The sequence below is a fragment of the Magnolia sinica genome, chromosome 12 (assembly GCF_029962835.1).
Source record: "Magnolia sinica isolate HGM2019 chromosome 12, MsV1, whole genome shotgun sequence".
NCBI lineage: Eukaryota > Viridiplantae > Streptophyta > Magnoliopsida > Magnoliales > Magnoliaceae > Magnolia > Magnolia sinica.
In genome coordinates, this window is record NC_080584.1 from 67,980,335 (window position 1) to 67,986,765 (window position 6,431).

Sequence of the window (6,431 nt, forward strand, 5' to 3'; positions counted from 1 at the left end):
TGTGAGGTCTCACTAGATCCATCATTGTTGTCCTCTTCTGATTTTTGAGGCTTTTCGGGCCTAACCGAAAGGGTTTTATTAATGATCTTCCTACTCCTAAGAGTGGTGATGGATTTAGCGTGCTCCATTTGATTTGAAGAGCTGGGATTACTTATCTTGTATTACGGTTTAGGATTGGGGAGTGGTTGTGAAGGAAGCATCCCCTTTTCTATAACTGTCATACGTAAATCCATCTTTTGCATAAAATCTCACATTGCCTAGGTCAGCTCTTGTATGGAATTTTGAACCAGTTCTTCTTGAGGTTTCCCCTGATTTGGATTTTGATTGAAGAAACTTTGAGGGGTAGCAGTTTGTCCATTTCTCCAACTAAAGTTTGGATGATTTTTCCAACTAGGATTTGTACGTATTAGAGATTGGTCCATTGAAAGGTCTTTGATAAGTATTTATGGCATTGAATTGTTCATTCAACACTTCTCGAAAGGTGGGTATTGTAGGACAAATTTCAGTTGTATGAATGTTGCAATCACAGATGCTCCAAACACTTTTATTAACCTTATCCTTCTTTCCTTTCATGGCCTCAAATTTCTTTATGAGCATAATCACATTATACTTGAGATCATCCTCTTCTTTCGAGAGATATAATCCACCTTTCTCCTTACATTGAGTCGGCCTAGACGTGGTGTTCGATTTTGGGTAATAATCCCATGATTGTGTTTTTTCAGCAAGACTATCGAGGTAATCCCATACCTCGTCGACATTTTTATTAATGAATTCTCCATTACACATTGTCTCGACCATTTGGCGTATGGAAGATGTCAGTCCATCATAGAAAAAATTTGTAATGCACCATGTTTCAAAGCCGTGTTGTGGGCATGAACTAACCAAATCCTTGAACCTTTCCCAACATTGGTAAAATGTTTCATCCTCCTTTTGGGTAAAGTTCATGATTGCTTTTCTAAGGGTAATCGTTTTATGATATGGAAAAAATTTCTTTATAAATTCCCTTTGCATATCATTCCATGTGTCAATGGATCTAGGACGCAGTGAATGTAACCACGTCTTAGCCTTCTCCTTCAAGGAAAAAAGAAAGAGTTTCAGCCTGACTGTGTCCTCAGACACATTTTGAAAATATAAAGTGGCTATGATCTCATCAAACTCTTTCAAATGTAGATATGGTTCTTCAGATTCAAGCCCATGGAACTTAGGAAGGAGTTGGATAACCCCTGGCTTGATGTCCATATGTCCTGTATTTTCAGGAAAAATCATGCATGAGGGCGTACTCACTCCCACTGGTTGTAAATAATTTCATAAAGTACGAGGCGAGGGTACTTGATACACCTCATTCTCATCCTGAATGTCCTCCACCCTAGGTTAGGGTAGAAGATGTTAGTTTTTAGGCATCACTTAAATTAACTCAGGGGATTTCGAGTGGTGTCTAGTCTTGCGATGGATAGTTAACCCCTCAACCAATCCTCCTTCAGTCAAGAGACGTCGAGTGTTCTCACGGGCCTACTTGGGCATGAAACACTCGCAGCCCTCAATCAAATTCGAAACCTAATCCTAAGAAAGGAAAAAAAAATCTAGAAAGAAAGAGAGGGTTGGAAAGAAGTTACCAAATTGGAGTCCCTAAGTTAAAAACTTGCAAAAGAAAATAAAACACGTCAGTTTTTAAAGAGAAGGTCAAAAATTAGAAAATCCTTAAAAAGAAAGATAGAAGTAAACTAGTTTCTAAAAGAAGAAATTCCTAAAAGAAAGCGAAAATTTAAAATAAATTAGGAAAGTCCTAAATGAGAAAGTAAGTTACTAAAAGAGATCTGAAAAATAAAAAGTAGAGAAAGAGCTTACCGAATTAGAAATTTCTATCTTAAAAGCCTACAAAATAGGAAGGTTAGTTTCTAAAAAAAATCTATAAGTAGAAAATTTCTAAAAATAAATTAGGAAACAAAGTTAGATTCTAAAAGAGTTAGAATTAGAAACTTGTTAAAAAAATAAATTCTAATTTGGAAATAGCAAGGAAGAAATTAGAAAAGAATTACCAAATTAGAAGTTTATGTCAAGATCCTACAAAACAGGAAACAAGTTAGTTCTAGAAATCAAATAGAAATAAAAATCTAAAACTAAAGTTAGTAAAATCCTAATCTTAAATTAATTCTAAAACTAATTAATTTCAAAAAATTGTAACCGTCAATCCCCGGCAACGGCGCCAAAAAGTTGTTCACTCCCTAAGTATAGGGTTGTGATGTAGTAATAAACTCGGTAAGACCGAGGTCGAATCCCAAGGGATTGAAACCTGTACGTTATCTGAAACTAGGTAGAATTAGAACTAGACTAAGATGAAATCTAAATTGATTATAATTTGAGGAATAATGGTGAAATATTAATGTAAAACTTAAGAAATTTAGAGGTAGGAAACTAGGGATTCAGAGGATCCACTTGTAGAGATCAGGGAGATCTTATGCCTGTTTCTAGAACTCAACTAGACTTAGAGTCTCATCTTCATCCAGTTGAAGGGTGTAACTATAAAAATCAACTGAACTTCCTTTGATATAGTTTTCAAGAGATGAAAGGTATATGAATTAGAATGGATTCCATTACCAAACCATGCTCAGGAGACAAAGTAAACAACAGAATTAAACTAATTAAAAACCAATCAACATGATATGAAGGTTAGGAAGGGTACCATCATCCGACCATGCCCAGGAGACGATGGTGAATAACAGGACTTCCTGACGTCATAAACATAAAAAGGAAAGGAACATGCTCAAAGCTATTACAGACTCATTGTAATTTTAGTCACAACAGACCATTAAAAACTAAAAAATATTCCCTTAATAATCAAACTAATATCAAGTTCAGTTCACAAATTAAATCAAAGGCATAAAGTAAAGTCTCTCATCACGTTACAAGCTTCATAGCTAAGAGGTTTAGCCTAAGATAGACATGATTAGGCTAATTCCTAAATAAAAATAATAAAAATAGAAAACAAAAGAACTCAAACTGCTCCACGTCCACCACTGGTGGCCCACGGATCTAAAGATGCCCTATCTCACGTTCTCTCTCTCCCTTATAGGATGTTCCAGTCGGTGGCTGGCGGGAGTGTCGGAGTCGGTGAACAATTCTTATGCAGGTTTTGCAATTGCAACCGACTCTATTTTCTCGGGCAGTAGTGATTGGTGTAGCGTGTAAATTCACAGTCCCTTCTGTTGATAAGTTCCACCTCCATAGAAAGGTTCAATTCTTCATCCGTGAAGTTTGGACGGTCCTGATCAGGGCCAAGATTTTGGTCGTAGAGCTCTCGGACGTGCAGTCTGCTGCGTAAACTTCTTATGCTAAAGCTTGGTGGGGCCCATTAATGATTTCTACAGAAGAATCCAAGTCGTCCATTATATGCAGGACGAAAAACCCATCGGGAATGGACGATTCTTGATTGATTTCGGTGTGGTCCACGGAGTTCTTCTTGCACCGTTCGTCTTCCTTTTAGACGGTTGAAAACTGATCTTCATTTCTTCCTTTAATTTCTTCATCTAGGCTTGGGTGATAGGAAGCGTGGGCTTCTGATGGACGGTCCAGATCAGATCATTGAAGCACGGTGGCGGCCCACCAGATTCATCCGCAGGCTCTGTTTGCGAAACAGAGTCGACGCATTCGCACTATGATGGTAGGTGGGTCCCAGATTTACAGTGATGGAGAAATCCACGCCGTCCATTAGATTCACGACAAAAAATCATTTGGGAATGGTGAGATTTGATTTAGATATGGTCCACTGAATTTTGCTCGCTGCCGTCCATCCTACGATTTATAGTGGAGATTTCCTAAGTGCATGTATGGGACCAAATGAGCACCATGAATGTGGTCATACTCATAGTACAGGCACAGTGCACAATCTTGATCTTTAAGAGGTCAATGGGTGGGGCCCACAATATGAAAATGGACGAACAGCGTTGTTCGCTGTCTGGTTTACGCATGGGCTCTGGTTAGCACCTGCTGACCGAGTGCCTTGATTTGGTGCGGCTTGGGAGTGCACCGCACGGTGCACTCCCACCTCACATGCGGGGTCCACTCGTGATGCTAGTTAGAAATCCACACCATCCTTCCATCTCATCATCTCATTTGAGACGTTGAGTCCAAATTGAAGCATATCCAGATATCAGGCGGCCCTCAAATCAGGATTTTAGGGGATGATCTGTCCGTTATGCCACTTTCACAAGGATCCAATAGCTGAAATTTTATTTGTACGGTTAAATTATGGTCCTCAGGCCATATATGAAGTTTTGAACCGAACGGATGCTGGGAACTTTGTGATCTTGCATTCTTGATGATTTTTGGGCCCGTTTAACGTGAGTGGCCTGATTTTCTCGAATCTTTGGCTTGTAATTTCTTCGATCTTGGACCCTTGGAGTCTATTCCTTGCCTTGGTGACTTCAGAGCATCAAATACACACTTTTAGTACCCTTTTTCAGTCCAAGCTCTTAAATTCACCTTGCATCACAAACACGACTAAAATAGGGCGTTAACTGGTATCATGCTTGTAAAATCGGGTAATAACTGGGGTCTAATATGCAATAGTTGACCCTCAACATTTACCAACATAATTGCAATTGTAAGAGAGTCATTTTGTATCATGTTTTGTAACTCTTTCAAGTAAAAGAATGCTCGTAGTCTATACCAGTCAACATTTGGTGAAAAAGACTATTAAAGTCAGTTTGAAATGGGCTATAAATTAAAAATCTCATGCATCTAGTTGCATCTGGGCATGTTTGGCATGAAAAATCAGATCAATGATAACACGAATAGATGGTCTGAGATTGATTGTATTGGCTTTTTAGATGTTGAAATGTAAAAAGGTTCATGTGCCTTCACATTAGAAGAGTGCATATACCCATCTCCTTCTCATTCATCTAAGATCATTACCTTAACCTCCGAATTCAAACACCATAATCGCCATAACCACTGAAAAAATACCTGCTAGGGGACATTACCTAAGGTAGTGTCCACTCCAATCTCTATTTTACAACCATGTATATCAAGCCATCTAAATATATTTAGCATTCATTATTACATTAATAACATAAAAAAATTGGCGAACAAATACAAGGGACATTTATGCAAACATCCTAAAATTTACTTAGAAAAGTAGGTAGCTTACATATTCACACAACCTAAAATATAATTTAGGGAACAAAGCTTTACTAAGAACACACACGTGGGCAATAAAGCTCATGTAAACTCCAGCTATGTGCTAGATCCTATCCATCCGTTAGGTTGAACTTGTAAATGTTTTACCGAAAATAAATTTAGTCCACTCAACATGTGAACCCCAGTATTGGACACAAGTGGATGGGATAGAAATCTTCGGTCAATTTTTATTTATTTATTTATTATTATTATTTTTTATTTTATTATTATTATTTTTTTTTAACCGGTATATTTTTGGCAAAATGTGGCCCACCTGACAAGTGGTTCAATCTTATTACTGGGCTAGGGCATCAACATAGTGGCATATTTTTTATGGATGGATTGAATCTTACACGTAAGCTTCACTGCATATGCGTGTGGGTTTAGGAAGGCTCTACGACACATTCCAGAGCTAGTAGAAATTGAAGAAGGGAGACGATTGAGTGTGCTTGGTTGATGGAAACTTTTCCATGCACTTGCTTGCATTTGGACTTGTACGGATTCACATCTTCTATGGAGACCTGTCCGAGGAGCTCACTTTGATGTATGTATTATATATCTATGTCGTCTACTGAAATAATATATAAAAAAATAAATTAAAAAAACCTATAAAATGCTGTAAATCATCGAGGGAAGAAGGGATGAAAGAGGCATCAATACCCGGAGATTAGCTATCGGGGGCAGTGTGTCGAAACTCTAGGTTGATTCCGTATGCATGCACTCGAGAGAGAGAGAGAGAGAGAGAGAGAGAGGGGGGGGGGCTATGAATTCCCCTTTTGTAATTGTAAAATGACCGTTTTACAAAAAAATATCTTCTAATCGAAGCTTTAATCAAAGCCATGATTGAAATCAGAAAGGAATTGAAAAGCAGATCAAAAAGATTTAAGAGAAAAATGAAGAATCCAAAAAAAATCTCAAATAGAAAGCATCATTACAAGTTACCTTTTCTGTTAGATTTCTTTTAGAAATATAAATTTTTTTATTAAAAAAAAAAAAAAAAAAAAAAACTGCTGATGTGGCAATACAATGACGTGGAACAGTAATAAGGTTGGAGTCAGCTACTTGTTGTTTGCAGAAAACAGATAATCCGCACTCCCATATGAAATACGTTTTTGAACAAGTTTCCTTGCACTCAGATTTTGTACTCTCTTCTCTTCATACAGACCAACGAAGAAGAGATGCATAACTTCCACTCGAAGCCGTTGGATTTCCACCTCCATGTAACTTACTTTCTTCTTCTACTCTTCCCTACCCTT

The 6,431-nt window shown here is 37.7% G+C and overlaps 1 non-coding gene across 1 annotated transcript; it reads left to right on the plus strand.

Moving 5' to 3' along the window:
- The first annotated feature begins 856 nt into the window (after nucleotides 1-856).
- Nucleotides 857-963, plus strand: LOC131222056 (small nucleolar RNA R71). Its single transcript, XR_009159764.1, has one exon. It is a non-coding gene; the product is annotated as a small nucleolar RNA R71 (small nucleolar RNA).
- The last annotated feature ends 5,468 nt before the right edge of the window (nucleotides 964-6,431 follow it).